The sequence below is a fragment of the Neocloeon triangulifer genome, unplaced genomic scaffold (genome assembly GCF_031216515.1).
Source record: "Neocloeon triangulifer isolate White Clay Creek 2 clone unplaced genomic scaffold, ASM3121651v1 ptg000011l, whole genome shotgun sequence".
NCBI lineage: Eukaryota > Metazoa > Arthropoda > Insecta > Ephemeroptera > Baetidae > Neocloeon > Neocloeon triangulifer.
This window is the reverse complement of record NW_026775553.1, coordinates 929,570-948,268: the sequence shown is the minus strand read 5'-3', so window position 1 is coordinate 948,268 and position 18,699 is coordinate 929,570. Positions and strand designations below refer to the sequence as shown.

The 18,699-nt window shown below is 36.6% G+C and overlaps 1 protein-coding gene across 1 annotated transcript in view; it reads right to left on the bottom strand.

Moving 5' to 3' along the window:
- LOC132196163 (zwei Ig domain protein zig-8-like) overlaps nt 1-18,699 on the bottom strand; it is an 81,365-nt gene that overhangs the window by 53,733 nt on the left and 8,933 nt on the right. The window lies entirely within an intron of this gene.

Genomic DNA, 18,699 nt, shown 5'->3' with positions numbered 1-18,699 from the left:
GAACCCTTTCTTTGCTCAGGGGACAAGATCAAGAGTCGGTTTGGGGAGAGAAAATTGGAATAAATTTTATTCAGTTTTTTTTTACATAAAAAGAAACTGCAGGAAAAAATCCAAAACCGAAATTGAAAATATATACCAATCTTTAATTGAAAATCGTTTTAATTAGGAACTGAAAAGTGGGTATAAATAAATATCTTTTTTAACCAATTTTATTTGAAACAGGCTAAATTTACTAAATGAATGTTTTATTTTAATTAAATTTGCGATTTTGTTGTAGGATCACTTAAATTAACAACCTAATTTGTCTGTTTTTCATTAGTAAAACCAGTAAAATAACACCTAAAATCATAATTTTCTTCTAGAGAAAAGCTTTCATGAATAAAATGATGAAACACCAAAATGGGAAAATATTTAACCTGAAGATTAGGCAAAGTTCTAAATGAGACGATGATGATGTTTCTTATCAAAATGCTCCCTTACCGTGAAACTAAATGTCACTTTTATCTTTTCGTCAATTTTTTATTTCCACATTTATTTTGCTTCTCATGTGCCCGCGGTCGTCGCCTTAATGGCCAAGGATTTAGATGGAGGCGCAGACACGTCGAAAGCTTAAAACTGTCCGGATATCACACGCAAAGAATGTGAGAGAGAGAGTTTCTAATTTCATGTGCACTTAAAACTTTGCTCGGCGCGCCGCTCTCCTGCGATGCTAAATCCAATAAACGTCACCACTCGCGCTCCTTCCGCCGACTTTTGAAATGTTTTTTGCCCTCCGCCGACGCGAAAGAAAACCTGCAGCACTTTTGCCCTCCTCCACTTGTGATTTCTTCCACTCTGATAAAAAAAGCCTTTTAAATGCTCCATTTCATTTGTGTTTACAAAAAAAAAAATGCGCACTGGTGAGAGATTAATTTGTGCGTCGATGTTCAAATTAAATTTTCAAGGGAGTGCAAAATCAATACCGCGTCCTCCACGTCTGGCTTGCGATATTGCTGGCGGTTTTGATTCCAATTTACGACCTTACACGCGTATTCCTGAATTCAATTTTGGCACCGACATAAAATGCACCTTTTTTATTCATAGAGCATTTCTTTCTATACAAGTTTTTTCAATTCGAACACTTTGTACATGTAGTTTGACATCAGATCAGAGTAAATACTTCGCTTACACAAACTTGTCAGTAATCGAAATTAAAGTGAAACTTTTTTAAATGAAATGATAACAATTTTTTTCTGCCTAAAAATACAATAATATTTAATAATTTAATTACAAAAATATCGAATATTCATTCTGATTTACGTCGCTTTCCATATCATTAAAAATAATCGTGTTACTATTATTTTTTGTTGTAATTGGAATGAAATTGGCCGATTCTGATTAGATAATTATAGTAGAGGAAGATTGAAATTCCTCAAATTCAATCAAATCGAAATAATACAAAAATTTATTCTCTGATGATGACAAGAAACATGAAATTTGCTGGAAATGCAGTGGGTGTTGTCAATTGGTTTCCTCGTGTCCTTCTGCACGTTTTTCTTGGTTATTAACATGCCATGGTGGAGTTGTTGAGGCGCTGGAAAGCTCCGAGGAAAAGACGTACAAGAAGGCGCTCGAGTTGAAAAGATAATTTGATTAGAGCAGCGCACAAGGCTGGTGGGCGTGCAGGGCGCCAGAAGGCAAGCAGAAGCGGCTCGTTTTCTTATTCAATTCCACGCGACAAGACGCTCTCTTTCGCGCTTTCAGCTCCATCAGGGCGAACACATCTTATCAAAGATGCTTATTAGTCGCAGCCTTCAGCTACAAAGCAGTGTTATCAGAACAAGATTCACCTGCAGTTCGCAACTTTCCGCAAACGATTGTAATAGTTCAAAAGCATTTGACCCTTCGTAACGCGGAAAAAATCTATGCCAATTTTCACCATCGACTGAGATTTGCTCTGCTTTCCTTTCTAGGAAAAAAGGACGCTTAAAAGGTGGCTAATGAATTGATTTTTATTTTTTGTATAATAATTCTTTCTATTTCTTTGACAAACATGAGACCGACAATCAATAGGAAATGTAGTCAGCTTTTAAAACCATACCAACAAGTTAACTTTAATTAGTTGGTTTTTATCTGTAGCTCTTATTGTGGAAAACACTGCTAGAGAAAATGTTGGAAACAAAATTTTTAATAGGAAAGTTAATTTGGTACACTTTTTGTATTTAACATTTTCCTCTAAATCCAAAGCGACAATTAAAAACTATAAGTATTGAAAAATGAGAGGTTTTCTGCTTATGGCCTCAAGGGTGAAAATCAAACATGGACTTAGAAAGCTACAAATCACCAGAGGTGTTGTCTTTATAGGATGAATCGTGCCAATTTATAGACTTTTCCGCTCAGCCGTTAAATTTTTAAGGAGCTTCAAATGAATGTATAATATATAATATTACAATAATAAAATTCCACATTTCAATTAATTAGTTTTCCTCACAGAATTTCAAGTTTCACCATAAATAAATTAAATCATACTAAAAGATGAAACATTTTTACTCAAGTATAATATCAGAAAGCCTTGCCCTTTTCCCTGCAAAATATTCTTACTTAATTTGCAAAATATACAGTCAAGGCGGAATCTCATTCAGGCCAGTGACTTGGAAATGCGCGTGAGCAAACAGGCATTCTCTCTGCTCTTTTTTTTCTCAATTTATCGCAGGCACGCAGCAGATGCCAAGTTCCAGGGCAGTGTATTTTCGCAAGATTCCAGTGGTGGGACTCGCTCGCAAACCACAAATATGCCGAAATAAATCAAGCGGGGGGCGGGGTGGGGGGGGGTAATCATTTCTAGCCGAGTGACTCGATTTCGCCCGACGTGGGATTTATCAGAGCACGCACTTTGAATGCCGTAATTAATCTGATGGAATGCGCGAAGGACCCGCCGAGACGATCAAAGGGGGCAGATCAGCGCTTCCATTTACAAAGTTCGCACAAATTTTAGTGAGGAAAGTTTCTACGAGCAGGGAAATCGTCAAGTTTGTATTAAATTGAGAGCGTTTGCCGAATTATGAAAACGGAGAACCACTTGAAACAATTTCCGAGCGAGATTTGCTAATAATCTTTGGCCAAAGTTTTATTGCTGTGGGGAAGGAGCAGAAGCCAATGGAGCACTTAACATTTCTTGCGGCATTAGTGCGATTTGATCCCCGCTGCACTAAATATCAAATTGCCGAAGCCGGCCAGAGACGGACGCCGAGTAATTTATATGCCAAATCACCCCTGCTCGCTTCGCCGCTCCGCATTAGGCGCACGAGGACCGCCTCTTCAGTCCGTCAAGAGGGGCGAGAGCAGCCGAGCGACCCTTGTAATTACGCACAATGCAAATTGTTTAAATGGAGCCTGAACAGTTTAGCTGAAAATTCTTCATTATTTTCAACATTAAACTTGTGCAAATTGAATTGAAAAGAACTCCAAACAGCGAGAAAACAAAAATGGGTTTTTAACACTTCTATTTCCTTTTCAATTTATACATTAATTTTAATCAGTTAATTCCAGCAAAAATTTCAGACTGATTAATTATAATCCTGTATTTATAATCAGCGTGTTTGCCAAAAATTCAAAACGAAATGAAATTTTGAAACCAAACTGGAAAGTGAGAGCGTTTCAGAATGAATTTTGTTTCTCTCAAAAATCGTTTTTCTCGGTGTCACTTTTTTTTCCGCACGCAGCCTCATCATCAGAGTGCACTTTTCGGCTCAAACCGGTGTTTGCCTTTTAACCTTTGACGAGTGTTCTGGAACTTGCCGCCTTTGAAAAAAAAACACGCATCAGAATTCGAGTCAGATGTTCGTCACATTTGGCAAAAAGCACGCCGGCGAAATGAATCACACATTACAAGGGCGGGGGTGGAAAAGAAGCTCAGATTTGGGGACGAAAACACAGCACAAGGTGCTCTTTAGCTATTGGAAAAGTTGCGCGCGGATGAAAATTGCGTGCCGCAAACAGTGGATTCTGGTCACGTCGGCCTGCTAATGACTGTGGAGAGCTGCAAAGTTCACACATCTGGCACGGTTCGCCCTTTGCACGCCGGGGTTTTAAAAGCGGCGGGCGCCACCTTAATTACGGCGGCGAGGCCTCGCTCTGTGTGTGCGCGAAATAATCAAAAAGAGCATGTGAAACAATGATCCGCTTGATGATGATGGCGGCGCGTTTGATGAGGGACGAGCTTTTTGTGGTGCGCACCGAGGAAAAGCAGGTGATTGATGCTTTTTGCACTGGAAATATTGTTCGCCAAGATTAATGCACTCTTGGATTTTTTGTGCGTCTGCTGCGGTTTCAATGCCGGGTCATTATTCAGGCTGCGCGCCCAAGATAAATACGGCGCTGCCAAACAGCAGCACCGCCGCCCACTTTTCCCAACGTTTTATTGATTGCCAAGATTTGTCCCGCGCTTAATGTCATACACAATTTTTCATTCACTGCACTTTTTACAAAATTTGTCCTATCATTTAATTTTATAGAAATTTCTATTTCATTTCATTTACAAGTTTGATTTGAATTAAATATTTGCAAAATTTACATTCTTATTAAATTTTTACAGAAAATTGTAGTCCTCTTCAAATGTAAAGATTTTGAATTTCAACCTACTTCTTGCAGTAATTTAAAGTGCAAAAGTAACTTTGAAAAAAAAAATGAAACAATTGAATGTTCTACAATTTTGTATTCCTCTTCTTTTTTAGGGTTGTTAAATGAATTTAGAAGCAGCTGGGCTGAAAAATTAGACCACACGGCAATCAAATCTCTCATAATCTTGGTATTTAAAATAAATTATGATCAACGAAAGTCAAAAGTGTGATATGAATTTTAAACAAATTAAAATAATTGCATTTTATCGTCTGCAGAGTTAAGTTTTAAGTTGGTCATGATCACGGTTTACGTGATAATAATCTGTCTTTCCAGCTTTTCCACCTCAATATTTTTCACGTCCTCGTATTATTTTGTAAATCTCCCTAAAAAATCCTATTTTCCAGGAACAATATTTCTCTCTGAAACGCCTCGACGCTTTTAGCAAATTTTAATTTTTCACATCGTTGACAACGGTGCACCCGAAAGGGCGCATTAAATAAATTGGAAAATCCTCACTTCGACGTGCAAACATAACCTCCGGTGACGGCAACGGGGAAAAAACACGCTCAGCACAAAATATACAAAAATTCATCTCGTCTACTAAAATTTATATAAAACTCGTAAAATTCTCTTTGGAAAGATTAATGGCGTTTTATAAATGATAATTACAACAAATTTAATTAGGGTCGCATCCTAAATATTGCTGGCTGAGAGCGGAAGCCATTGTTATACTGCGCTTGTTTAATTAGTACTGGGAATGAAGTTTCGGGCGGAAGGGAGAGCACAAAGGGCCTGTTAGTATTTTAATTACAGGGAAGAAAGTTCATTTATGGCGCGGCTATTACACCCTCAAAGTAAGCCTGAAGTTCCAAAGATTCGAATTTCCAAAGCATTGATTGAATTTAATTACATTTTCAAGAAGAAAGAAATATTCCAGGAATTATTGCGGAGGAAACAGTCGAGATGTCAGTCGTGAATTGGAGCCTGACAGCTTTTTTCCCTCATAATCGGATAAGGAAACAGAGGTAATAGCACATGTACCGAACCAGAGACGTCAGCCTGCCTTTCTTTGTACACATCCAGAGACCCGGAGAAAAAGAAAAGCATATTATTGCGGGACGGGAGCGAATTCATCAGGCCGTGCACAGCTCACTGACTTCTTCTTCTTCTTCTTGTGTTTGAGGAGAAGAAGATTCTCAGCCGTGCAGAACGAGGGGACAGGGTAATTGGTTGGTGGCGCGATAACGCTTTCTATATCCCTTTCCTATTTATTTATTTCGTCAGAGGGAGCAAAAACAGCTGCAAAGAGAGAGAGAAACAAAGAGAAAGAAAGTCTTTGTCTCGAGACTGCTGCTTATTTCCGCTCGACAAACAAAAACACAATTCGAATTCAATATTTGGAATTCTCAGAGAAAAGGAATTGTACGAAACATAAGGAGACAAATTTGGCAAGGCAGGTGCGTACTCCTTTTTTACGCCCAAAATAAACACACATTTTAAGCCGCTGCGTGCTCGTGGGAAACCCTCATTGATCCTAAAATTCAAATGATAGAAATCATTTCTTTTCATTTGTCCCAAAATCATTTATCAGAATTAGAGTCAATTGATTCTATAAAAAAGGCAATTTTTTTGTAATCTTAATTTTTAATTTTTATTGCAATGAATTTTAGGCTTCGATGATGCGAATGAATATAAAAAAAAATTAGCAAGACTCAAAATTAATTTGATTACGCTTAAAAACAATACATTTTGACTCCCTCATTTTTGCTGAGAAAGACTTCTTGTTGATATTATATTTAGTACAAAGCCTGCCAAAAAAATCAAATGTTGCAAAAAATTAATATTAACGCAGAGCAAGCAAGTTTACCGAGTGATAAATTGCTTGAATGACTTTGAATTTGTCTAATTAGTATATTAAATATGATTATATTGATTATGAAGAACCACTAAAATTTCTTATTTAGTATATAATTCTGACCAAATTGATGATAAAAATATTTCTGATGAATAACGGCGACCCTTGCACGTTTGCCGAGTTCCTTATTTAAAAGTCGATCCGCGTATTCTTGTTTGCGTCGGCAAAAGAAAACATTGGCATACTCACGACTTTTGAGCTCGCTCCTGAAGAGAGCAAAAAAAGGGTAATAAGGTCGAGAGTCATTATAAATAGAGACGGCGTCGTTACCATTTCGCAAATGCAAACTCGGCGAAGAGGAAGAACGTGAGCTGCGCGAGTCGGAATGGCCGTCTGGATTTCCGGCCAAAGCGATTTATTTGTAAACTCGTCCCAAGTTGAACACATTCGGATGGCTCGGAAAACGTCGCAGGCAAGCTGTTGTTGATTAAAATGATTTGCACGGACGACGTGCTCGGCCGGCTTGATCCGCGTTTAATTAGACTCGCACCGTGTTTATGAGAAGGGATGCGCGCCGTCGTCGGCAAAGTTTAATGCGGATTATTCAATTGAGCAACTCCGGGCGTATCGGTGTCGCAACAGGAATGAATTTCCAAGGGAGATAAATGGAAACTTCGAGAGATCGGAACACCTCGCACTGACTCGCAATTCGCTATTTTCACTTCAAAAAGCCCAACGTAAACCAAAATTAATTGTTATAAAATTATTAAAATAAATTTGAATATAAATAAAATTTTTATATTTATGTCAGCACCGATTTCATAATAGACAATTTTTAAAAATTTTGACCACTTTGAACTCAAAAGTTGCTCCTTTTCTGCGTCAAGGTTTAGATTCATTCGAACTGGGTTTTTTACTCAAAAAAACGTTTCTGCTCCCAATTTGTTGGATTTAATTCGACCCAGTTGAATTTAATTAAAGAAACTTGACTGCCGTAAACTTGAGAGGGGCTGTTTGTGTTTTTTTAATCTTGTGTGTTAAGCCGAATGATTCTCATTAGTCGCAGAACCACAAAGACCGACTCGACTAACTACCGCGCAGTGCCAATTAACAGTTTGCATAATATCCGCGTGAGAATTGCGCGCCCGGCAGTAAAAAAGGAGCCTTTTTTGGTAAAAGTAAAAAAGGAATTGTTTAGAATTTTCGACTTGGGCCATTCACACAAGATGTTCGAGTGAGCATCAGCATGACGAGACCGAGCGCGCATTTACATTTATTTCCTGCTCACAGCAGCAGCGCCCTTTTTTCCTTCCTTTTCTTTGTTATTTCTCAATGTGCGCGTGGCTTATGCAAATGCCGCGCGTCGCCGAGACAGAGAATGATTGCCACAAGACCGAGGTTTCGCCGCCGCCGCCGCCGCCGCTCGATCAATGCGCGCGCGAAACCGCTATTTATTTAGCGAGAGGAGTAAAAAGCCCTCGGATTAAAATAAATTGCCGGTGCGCGGCGCTTTAATTAAAAGTGCGTGCCAAGTAAAAACGAAAAGCTCAATAGGCACGGCGAGAAAAGAGCTTTGATGGTGGAAAAAAAATTAAGTGCACTTGAGCAATTAACCAGAGTGTTGATTTGCTGAAAGTTGGTCCTCGGCGGTTGCAAAGTTTGCGTTGCGGTGAGAGAAATGTGAACTGGTGCATCTTTTGATACACTTCGGATTAACAGAGCCAAGTTTTTGTTTGCTGGATTAAATCCAATTAAACTTGGTGTGCAGCTGGAATTCGCCTGCAAGCAAACCAGCTCGGCTTCCATCTCGACAAACAAACTCTGCGGGCTGCATAACGAGAAACTTGGAAGTGAAATTCAGTCGCATTTTCAGAATAATTCCAGCTTCTTGAATGTTTACAGAAGTTTATTTTAATCAGAATCTAATTTTGGATAGAGAGCAAAAATTTATTATTTGTTTATATCTCATCAAACCTGTTTTAAACTTATACACATTAGAGCAATTATATTGATAAATTTTAGATTATTTCATTGAAATCAATTTCAATTATCAAGGTTTTTTTTATATATTCTCTGAAATTAAAACTTCTCAACCTTTTCTAAAAAATTAATGCAAATTTTTTATGTCGATGATCTATTGATTTCATTTTTCCATCTTGAGGGTGATTTGTTTAGTGGAATTTTTATCAATTTTGGTTGCAACAATTTGAAGACAAAATTATTTACAATATTCCCATAATAAACAACATTAAATTTACAAAAATTCAGTTCTCTCAATGACTTCAATTATTCTGACTATTTTCGTTGCAACTGAAATTTACAAATATAGAAACAAATTTCCACCAAGATTAATCGAGCCGTTTTTTTTTCAAAAGTCTCTCCCTACTTGTTGGACTTAAATTGTAAACGTAAATTCTCTAAGTAAGCTGATCTGGCCGAACTTCCTCCTCTCAATTATTTGCAAACTCCAAACATAACCTAAAGATAATCGAATTTGCGAACATAAGCCGACGTGGAGTTAATAATTCCAGCGAAGCTCCGTTCCGCTCGGCCGGCTGCTGCAACGGGACGAGAGAGTCAAAGGATGAAGGCCTAATCAACAAGTCTAATGCTGGAAATGGCACCGTAATGACTCGCGTCTCGCTGAATATAATCGCGATTAGATTGCCACGGTCACCGAACACAGTGCAGCACGCAAATTAATTAAATGGCATTCAAGTGAGCCTCGCATGAGCTGCACATCAGCGAACCAATTGTAAAACGCAATTTCAGTAAAGTGCCGCGAAGAGTTTGAAAGCTCGAAAATTATTGAAGACCTTTTTATGCAAAAATATAAAAGTGGAAAAAGAAGTGAACGGTTCGGCTGCTGCCATTTCTATTAGTTGCAGATTTGCTTCTGGAAAAAGCCATTCAATATAGTTTCAATACAGAATTTATTTTCCGTCCGACGTGGGGCAAACAAAGAGAGCTGAATTGTGCTTGAAGAGCGACGGCAAAAAGCTATCATTATCTTACAAAATCCCTTTCCCTGCTTCAAGCGCTCGTTCGCTCGTCCCTCGTTTTTTTTTTTGTGTGCTTCGTGTATTGGACATTTTGCCTTATGTAGCAGGAGGCAATCAGAGTGCGACGCTAACGACATTTTCAAGATTGGCTACTTTTTATGTCTCTCCAGATGACACACGGTCGGTCTCTTTCCTTAAGATAAAAAGCAAGATTTCGGCTACGCAAGACCTGCAAAACACGATCAGATGCACAAACTGGTAAACTTCTGAGCTGAAGAAAAGATTTTGATCCAACTGTTACTGTTTGCAAGAAAGTTTACAACGATATAACTTTTAGAAAAACGAAATCAACTATGAAGTTAATGTCAAAAATGACTCAATTGAATGTCCTGTTTGACAATTTTTCATTAAGTTTTAACATTAAAATATCACAATCTGGAAGAAGTTTAATTTTTGAAGGAATCTATTAAAGATTTAACACAATTGAGATTCAACGTGCAATAAAAATTTAAAAAAAATCCAATTTGCAATTAATTTAAGTACAATTACTGTGCGTGCATTAAAAATGTATGTACATGAAATGTAGAGAAATGTTATAAAAATTTTTAAACAGAAATCTCAATCTATTTAAAAAATAAGGATTTCCAATAAAAATTTGAAATTTGTACATTTTAATTCGTTTTCCGAACATTGGTTTTCTTGCTCAAAGTCTGGATCCACGTGAAATTTATTTTGAAAATTTAAAACTGGAAAACACTTCGACACGACTCTACACAAAAAATTACAAAAACACACTCGCCGTAACAAATGATCAACTTGCAATAAGAAATTAAGAAAAAGTGCTTCTCAAAAATATTTTTAGGCGGTTGACGATTCAATTAAAAAGTTTTGTGCCGATATTAATCACTAGAGAGAACAAAAATATTGCTCAGGGCGGCATCTCCTTGTCTCCTTGTGCGGCACAAAGAAAAATTAATTTCGGCAGGTTCGAAGCAGCGGAGGAAATTATTCGGAGCTCTTTTTGTGCCAACGAGGCGTCGCTGTTATTAGCTGCTGATTGTTTTGTGAAGCGACGCACAAGTGATGCGATTATTCACTAAAGCAAGCAAAGAGGTGCTCACTTGACGTGCGAGTAATTTTGCTCGTGCGAATTTCCCAATTGCTCACTCTGCAATTTTTCCTCCTGCTCAAGAGCACGATTTTTGTTTGCACGCGATGACGTTGTAACGATTTTCCGCCGCTCGAAACGTAATCGAATTTTCCTCCTGCATATTTTTTTCCACTTGCAACAAGAGAGCGATAAATTACGGCCCACAAGTGGCGTTGGAATTTATTATTTATCACATATGCCGTCGCGAAAAATAAAATAAAAAAACTTGCTCAACATAATGGTTTTTTATGTGCTGAGAGGTGCCCTTGTAAGAATCGAAAAATGGCTGCATATTTTCCATTCAAAGGGGGAGATTCAAAATTTATGTTCGCAGCAGGTAATGCGATTGCTTCTTTTCCTTATTGCTGAAAAAAGGGGAAAAGTCGTGACTTGATATTGAAGCTTTTTCCTTCGAATAATGCAAACATTTGGAGATTGTATAAAAAAAATAAAACCGGAAATTGATATTAATTTCTTCGTATTCTTGAATGTTTTGGACATATTTCAATTTCCGTGTAAACAAAATCGTTGCAAACACGACTGTTTAATAAAAAAGTAAAAAGAAATGGTTTTTTATTCCCTCTGGTCTCCTAGAAAAATCGTCTGAAAAACCTTTTCTGTTTGTGTTATTTATCCTTTTTGTCGCATAGTTTTCATCAATTTGATTTTATATAAAATAACCAAATTAAGAAAATATTTGAATATTTATATTATGTAATTACTTTAAGCACATTTTAATTTTAGAAAAAAATTGTAAAAGAATCGTTAAAATATCTGGTATTTAATTATCGTATTATACTGCAAACCTCCATCTTTCTGTTTTTCGTTTAAACAATTGGATTTTCTTCCATATTGTTTTTTTAATTCTTTCACGCCACACTTGATCCTGAAAAGCGAACAGGAAACAATGGCCGCACTTGTGCTCAACTTTGATTCGCATTATTTAGGGATTAAATTTTCGCCCAATTGAAGCCCAGTTGGCAGGTTGAAAAAGGGTGCACTTAAAATCGTAACGCATTCGAGGAAAAAAGGTCTCGTAAGAGCTGTCGAGGGTTGGTTTTGACTCAAAATTTGCGCAGTTCCCAAGCAACGAGCTGCATTATGGGGGCTGGATTTATTCGAGTGTGCAAATATCGATTTAGCCACGCGTGCAGGCGACCAGAATTAATTACTGCATCTCTGAAAATTCGAAAAAAGAAGCAATTTCGACGCGCTTAAAGAAGGAGAATTTTGCTCGCTCCCTCCCTCGAATCCGCGCTTGAGTAATTTGCACTGCAAGTGTCGCTTTGTATTAAAATTAATTAACCAAGATGGCAATTAGCTGCTGTCGGCCGCTCCTCCTCAGGCTCAAGTGTTTTGTCCCCCGACACTTCCAGTCCATTTGTTTTCATTTGGCGCCACTCCTATCTGCGCAGGTCCATTCATCATCTTGCACTTACAACTTTCATTTTTAAAACATTAAATTCTGCATTTCTAAATAAAGAGAACAAATTACTAGATTAACTCAGATTAAATTATAGCAACTCTTTTTTTTAAATCATTTCTCTACGGCTTGCTAAAAATTAGCAACAAATTGAAATGGAACTGAATCCAATTTAAATTTAAAAAAAAAACTAATAAATAGAGATTCAACGATAAATAGAAACAAAATTTTATATACAAAAACTGTTAAAAGTTAAAACTGTTGAAATCGGACTCAAATTGGACGAATTTTTATAACGAAACGATTTATTGAAGGTAACATAATTAACTTATGGTCATTGCTTATTAAAAAGTCATTTTCCAACTGTTATTTTTGTTTTCAATGAAGTTCCTATTGCAACTTTTTGTAAATGAAACCAATCATTGAATTATATTAAATTAGAGTAATGTAACAAATTTCAATAAATTGAAATTACAAAATATAAATCATAAAAAATAAGATGCACACAATGGGCCAGTATTTTACAAAGAAATGATAAATTGCTTTTGCCCGCACACGTGAGAAAGCGAAAAAAGCAGGCCAGCAAGTACATACAAGTTAATACACCCTCTCTGCTCGCTCTCCTGGCTTGCTGGCTTTTCGATACACACGAACTTGTCTAATATGATGCAAAAGGCGCCTTCCTCGATGGGTGGATGAATAAAAATCGAGCCCCTGAGAGAGAGGATTTTTGATACGACGACGAAAGTTTTCAATACTCGTGTCTTGCGTCCTTCGCAGTTCAATCTAGCCGCTCTTGTTTGTGCTTATAAAAAAGGAGTCGGATCATAAAGCCATTGACGGAACACCCCAGAGAATGTAAACTGCGTTCTATTGATTTGTGCCTGCCCCTCCGCGCTTGAGCCTATTTTGCATTTCGCCTCCAAGCAAACGTCAAAATATTCGCATCATGAAAACCAACCTTCCGCTTACAAAAATATGTTACTTTAGTTTTTTTCATCAAAAAACATTGTTCGCTCTTGATATTAAATGCCTTTAAGGCGTTTCATCCACAATTGTCAACTTATTCCATATTCTCTGAAAAAAACTTTAAATTTTTTCACTGTTTCCAAAGAACTGTCGTATTAAAAAAAGAAATGTTTCAAAAATTAATATTATTACCAAAATACAATTAGATTTATTAAATTTGTTTTTGAATTATGGTTTTAGTTGAAATAACATTTTTTAATTATAAAAATTTCCACTGCTGCTTATCAAAAACAAAAACGTTTCATTTCTTTTTTTTTTTTCTTACATGAAAGAAAGTAGTTTGAAATTGAATACTTAAAAAAAATGAAGCATTAACAAAGCTTGGCGTTTAAAATCAATTTAATTGCAATTTGTCTTGAGTGTTGATTTATGTGTGGCAAGTTGAGGTTCAGTTCCGCGGCCAATTCGAAAGTGCGCGTCAAACTTTTTACCACACTTTTTTTTCTTTCTTTTTGCGAGAAAAGCCATTAAAGTTTGCAAGACAAGCGTTTGGCGGCGCCCAAAGTGTTTGTTGCTGATAGTGTGTTGATGAATGCCACTTCTTTGCAACTCTCTCGCTGAATTAATGCGTCCGGCACTTTTGTCTCGGCCAAACTTTGGGCATCATCGCGGCGAGCGAGCGAGCGAACGAGCGCAGCTGCATTCTACGATTTAATAATTCATCTTACCTGCTTAATTCGCCGCACCTGCGAGAAGCGGCACGAAAAAAATTCCTCCTTTTTCTTGCTCCCCTAATTAATGATTCAAATCTGGCGCGGCTCCAGCTCTTCTGATTACTTTTTTTTCTGTATATTTTGAAATCCGGAGGGCTGCAACTTTTAATTGGTCCAAGGCTTTTCAAGTTGGATTCGCTTCACGGCTGTACGGGGGCTGCGAAAATCTCCATTCGGCCCTAAAGTGAGACGAAACCCAATGGGGAGCAAAACTTGTCACGCCTCCTTTTCCATCTGACAACGCACGTGCTTTGCCTTGTTAACCTTCCATTCACGTTCTCAAGGGAAATTGTTTTGATAATTTTTAAGCATAATAATCGTAAATCTTGTCTTTTTTTCCCGATAGTAAATTTTTGCTAGAAAGTTACATTTTATTTTGATCAATTAATTAATTTGTGCTCCTGTTTCCATCAAATTCATTTATAAGAAAAACCAATTCAAACAGTATATTATTTTAGTAATTATTTTTCTAGTTTTGCTTCTTATTTAATTAAAATTGTTAGTCACCTTTTGTATAAATAATTATTTTGCATTTTTTGTTCATTTATGAAGTTTTCTCTTTTCCCAGCCATTATAATACATTCCTTTTCCAGCTCTCAATTTAAGTGAATGAAGCTTGGAAAATTCCTGAAGCCACTCGAATCCATTTAGCTACTTTTTTCCTGGCACAGTTTCTCGCCCTCGCCACCTATACTGGCGCGTCATTATCTTGATTAATGCAAAGGGCGCTTCAATAGCAGATGCTCCAATTTTGCCAGCGGCCATATTTGCACCGCATAAATTCGAATTTTCAAAAATCGCGGCTAGGAAAATGAAAAAGGCTTTTCTGCCAGTTTTGTCGAGTGGCTTTTAGCAAAAAATATTATATCAGTTTTTTTTATATATTTTTTTTTATAGCCGTGTGTCGCGCGCATCGAGGCGTAAATGGCCGTCCGAAAACTCACCTGAACGTGACGCAGAATAGAATGCGTGACCCGGCGATGTGCGCATTGCAAAGTAAATATAAATATTTGGCGTGTGTATGACGCTGGAAATTCAACACGTGCAGAAAAAAATCGGCTCTGACAAGCAAATGCTGCTCTGCAGTGCAGATGGATATGACGAATTTCAAGACTTTTCATGGGTTGATCTGCGAGCTTGTTGGTGCAGTTTAAACAAAAAAATTACTAAAACTATTTTATAAAATTTTCTATGAATTACAAACAAACAATATTGAAAATGACAAACTAATTCAATTAATCATCCTCATAAATTGCTTTTGCAATCGTGGTAATTTTGCTGTCAACAAACAAAAGTAAAAGGACAGCTTTGAAAAATTAATAATTAAATTCATTCAAAGCAATTTTATCAGAAATATAATATTCTGAAATTAAATTAACATTACATTTACTAAACATTAAAATTTTCTGCTTTTCAAAGAGGAGCTTAAATTAAATTAAATATACACTGAAATTAAAACTTCTAAACCTTTTCCCACAAGATCAAATTTTTTATATTGACTGACCTATTGATTTTATTTTTCCGTGTTAATTGGAGTGATATGAAAGTTTGGTCAAAATTGTATCAATTTGGGTCGAGCAAAAATTTTGTGGAAGAAAATACTTTTGAAAATTTCCATAAGAAACTATAAAATTTTCAAAAAATTCAGTTTCCCAAATAAATTAATTCATTATTTCATATCTCACCGGAAATGAATTCTACCAATCAATGCTATAATTAAGAAAAAATTTCCCATCAAAATCAATCGGGCCTATTTTTAATAGAAAATTCTCGCCTTAAATTAATGATTTCAATTTATAAATTGAATAATGTGCAATTACTGTAATTTTTCGCAATTACATTTCCCATTTTCTGCCTTTTTTCCACACTCTATTTTTGTCCGAGTCTCGTCAACTGCCATTGGGTGTAATTAAAAGTCTTGGCGTCGAGTTGGCGGGTGCGTCGTTAAGGGGATGCCGTTGGTGCAAAGTTTTTAAAGCGCCTTAACACAAAAAGCACAGCGCAGAGTGCATGGCAAAGAGGAAAACGTCTCGCCAGATGGAAACGTATAATAACAATGGCCAGGTAGGTGCGCCAGGCCAAAATAAAAACTTTTCCCGGCACCAGCAAAAGAAAGAAAGTCGCGGCCGTAACAGCACAACAAAAAGAAAGAGGAAATAAAAGTCTTTCTTGCTCTTACCGCGGCTCATTTATTCACGCATCGGCAACTTTCAGCACGTTGCCCACGCACTTTTCCCTCGAATTTATATATTTTGCACTTTCTTAATCCTTTGAAATTTCATTAAACTCGGTCTTAAGCGGGCCCGAAACGCGCCCGAGCTTCTTTAATCTTGGTAAGTGCGGCTCTTTCAAGGCTCACAACCTCCGCAAACATCTCCGAACTTGGCCATTAACAGCATCGAGCGCACCGCAATACCTGATTTGATAGAAGAAGTGCATCGTGGACAAACACCGAAATCATTTTCTTCGGCTCGCGGAATGAATTTTTCATCGCGAGCAATGCTTGGGTAAATATCCAAAACAAAGAAAGAAAGAAAGACGTGCCACTTTTGGAAAGGAAAAATTAATTTTCCCTCCCCGAGGAAGTGGGTCGGTGGTTTATTTTGGCAAAAGTTATTTCGGTCGGCTGCAAGATCACGTTCGAAGCGGAGGCAAAGTAATAACAGCACTTAAGGGAGCCCAAATGTGCAATCAAAGCTCAGAGTAACCCTTACGCATGTCGTTTTTACAAGCCATGGAATGTGAGCAAAAATTGAGTGTATCTTTGCAGAGCGTAAAACATACATATTAAATTTGCTTCAATGCTTTAATTTAGAGTAAGAAGTCTTCATCGAAATTTTGCTTAGAGTCCTGTTTGTTATCTTTCAAATAGTTTTTTTTCTAAACACATTTCACAAAACACACGAGTTTTAATTATTATCCCCTTTTTTTAGCTTCGGTTCAAAATCTGAATTTTGCACGCGTGCAGGCTGAATCGATTGAAGTGTTTGCTGCTCACTTGAATAAATCCAGCCCATAATGCGGCGTTGCTTTGGGAACAGCAGATGACGAAATGAACATCATTAATGGCGCAAACTCCTCAGCTGCACTTGCACTTACGAGACCTTTTTTCCGCGAATGCGTTAGGATTTTAAGTGCACCCTTTTTCAATGTGCCAACTGGGCTGCATTCAATTGCGGGAAAATTAAATTCCAAGCTCAAAATAATGCAGCCGCGCAAAAATAATGCAAATCGCAGAAGTTGAGCTCAAGTGCAGCTATTGTTTCCTGTTTTTTCAGCATGAAGTGCGACGTGAAAGAATGAAAATTATTTTTTAAACAAATAAACAGAAAAAGATCAAGGTTTTAATTATAATAAGCTATTTTTTTACCAATTTTTTCAATATCTTTTGTACTTATTTTAATTAAATTGAAAATCTTCTTAAATTGGATCAAAGAAAATAAATTAAATTTAAGAAAAAAGTTATATCGAAATAGTTCAGGACTAAGATGTATTGAAATTTTGACAAATGAAGGCATACAAAAGAATAAGTCGCATTAAATATAATTTAACCTTGCATATTATAATTTTTTAATTTTTTTTTTATTTTTTAGTTTATTTATTTCATTTATTTAATTACAAGTCCAGCCAATTTCCGAAGAAATTATCGGCTGGTGCTTATCAGACTAATTGCTTCACGTAGAAGCTCTTAGTTCTTTCACATTTGAATTTTTACAGTGCATTTTATTCTACATTATCATTTTGCTTTAACATCCATACTTTCAATTTAGTTTTCACTTCATTTTTATTTTGCAAGTTTTTTAACTCTGGTGGCAATTTATTCCACAAGCGTGGCAATATACATTCAGACGTTCTATTGAAATATTTGTTTTCTTTCATTGGTTCTATAACTGGCTCTAATTGTATTGTTCTCGTGTTGTAAGGATGGATTCGAGGTACTCCGTGATTATCATCAAAATACTTCAGACACAATAAATTTAATTCAAATATTTTTTCAACAGATAGTACATTCCAAAACTCAAACTGATTTTCAATAGTCGATTTATGCCTTCTGGTGCACATGTTATACAAATAAGCGGAAAACATAATTAAAGCGATCGTTCTCTTGATTTCATACGAAATTATTTCATGAAGAGCTTTTGTGTAAAGCAAGAGTTGTTGAAGTTGATCTCGGGCGTAATTTCACGCGTGAACGGCGTCAAGGGCGCACCTGCCTCTTTACTCGTCTGCGGGCTGCAGCGGCTATATTGATCCGACATTGAGGTCATATTACGTGAGTGGCCAAACAAATGGCCAGCCCTGCTATTATCTGTACGCACGCTGGACCAAATGTGTGAGTAAAACCAAATGAGAGATAAGCTTTCATGCGAACAAGAATTATAATGCGCTAAATCAAATAAAATATTAATTAAAGCATGAAATTCCGTCAACTAAGTTTCTGTAAATAGCTTTTTCAATTATTTGTGCAATTTAAACATCAATTAAATTTTGATTAAACAGAGGTGAAAATATTTTTGAATTATTTTTTGTCAAATTTTTTTAAGAGATCAAAATTTTTTGTTAACAATTTAATCAATCTTTTTTTGAGAGCGAATATTTGATGAGCTTATTGAAAAGAAAATAATTTTTGCACTAAAATAGCAAAAGTAGGCATAGCTGAAGCATAATGATAATATTTCCACCATAAAGTCCTGATAAAATGACAAAATGTCAGAGGAGAAATAATTAAGCTCCGTTGCGCGTGTTATTTACGACGGCCAGCACATAAAATTAGAGAATTTACTCGGCGTCAAATCTGGCGTCCATCATTAGTTACGAGGCGAATGATGCGCGCCACGAGTTGTGATTGTGAAGCGACGAGTGCGGTATTATTATTATTACTACAGCGAGGCGTGCAAATGACATCATAAAGCAGAGACATCAACACG